The 1,680-nt window shown below is 41.1% G+C and overlaps 1 pseudogene; it reads left to right on the plus strand.

Moving 5' to 3' along the window:
* Nucleotides 1–1,270: 1,270 nt before the first annotated feature.
* Nucleotides 1,271–1,374, plus strand: LOC120929916 (annotated as a pseudogene).
* Nucleotides 1,375–1,680: the final 306 nt, after the last annotated feature.

The raw sequence follows: 1,680 nt of genomic DNA on the forward strand, positions 1-1,680 counted from the left end.
CAATTTTCTTGTCAACTTTGTTTATAATTTTTTAAATATAACAAAGATTTACAAATTGAGTAGGTACAAGGATAGTGGTACAATATTCAAATAGCAAAGTTAAACAGGATTAGTACATAACAAAAAAATGTAATGAGTAGAGCAACGAATAAACCAAAAAAGTATTACATCGAAAGCATTGGAAAATTCTATTAGAAGGAAAAAAGTAAGCTAGTGACTATTCATTTTGCAAGAGCAGTAATTAGGAGATCAATCTAACAGATATATATTAAAACCAGAAGAGATAATGGGCCAGATTCAGAAAGAGTTATGCCGGCGTATCAGTGATACGCCGGCATAACTCACACTTTGCGCCAGCTTATCTGTTTTTCTGTATGCAGAAAACAAGATAAGCCGGTTTGCAGCAAAGATCTGACAGGCGTAATTGTATAACACCGTCGGATCTTAACTGCAAATTTAAACTTTGCGCGCGGCTTTCTGAATCTGGCCCAATGTGTTTATAAGTAATGCACAATATTAGAAGAAAGGTAGAAAACAAAAAATAGGAGTAGATAGTGAGAAGAGGGTAGAAAAAGGGGGAAGTGGATAGGTGGGGGGGTTTACAATTGGTGATGCAATCCCAAATGAATAAAAAGTAAATCAAGGCAAATAGAGTAAAATAACCAAGGTAATAATAGTGTGTTATCAAAGTCTGGAGGTAACCAATGCTTAGCCCAAGGGAGACAGAGTTTCTCAAAATGAGCAATTCAATCTCTTCTGATTGCTTCTATTTTAGCATAAATTAAATAGTGAGTTTTCCATGCTTTAGCAATTGTTTGTTTTGCGGCTGTTAGGAGCTGTAAAAGAAGGCAACATTTATTCCGTGTGATGCCATCAGTTTTCAGGTTTAATTTGGCTGTAGCAGTATTGGGCTGTATGGGCGTATTAAAGATTTTAGAGGCTAAGTCAAAAACTGCCTTCCAGAATTTTTGGGCAATTGGGCAATTCCACCAAATATGAGTGCCAGACTCTGAACAGCCACAAAAACAAGCTCTAGTGAGTCAGTTCTAGTAGTTAGAACCGACTCAAGTGTAGTGATCAGGTATAGTGTCCAACACAGAATCATAAGATCCAATGTACTGAAGTCAGAGAGTAAATTAGGTTGTTCCGCAACAACTCACACCAGGTTCTCCAGAGAACGCATTTAATGGATCTTCCAATAACATACAAAGTCCACAGACGATACAAGAATCCAACAGAGTATAATTCAGAATCCCATCTTTTCCTAGACCTCGCTTCTCGGCCTTTTGGCTAAGATCAAGTGTAGTATCTGTTCTTATCAGTTTTCGGAGGAGCACTGAAGCACTTCTTTAGTAGAGGGCTGAAGTAATCCAAAGATGTGATAGGCACCTGGAAGGATGGTTTCAGCAGGGGCTATGCTATTGCTACCCGACAGTACTGGGGGCAGGCCACTAGTCGAGTCTGAGCCATCTGGAAGGGTGCTCCTGGTAGACGGAGAGGCATGAGATCTTAGCGGAAGGCCGGGGCCCTGGCCTTCTGGCCTGGATTTGATGCGGTCCCTGACCTGCCAGTCTCTCGAGAGGGAAAGCCTGTCTCACCCTACTGTTAAGGGGAGACCAATAGGGTGGCGAGTACCTCTTGGGTATAATTAGGTAGAGAGCGAAGGAGGCGAAGGGGGAG

The sequence above is a fragment of the Rana temporaria genome, chromosome 2, assembly GCF_905171775.1.
Source record: "Rana temporaria chromosome 2, aRanTem1.1, whole genome shotgun sequence".
Classification (NCBI taxonomy): Eukaryota; Metazoa; Chordata; class Amphibia; order Anura; family Ranidae; genus Rana; species Rana temporaria.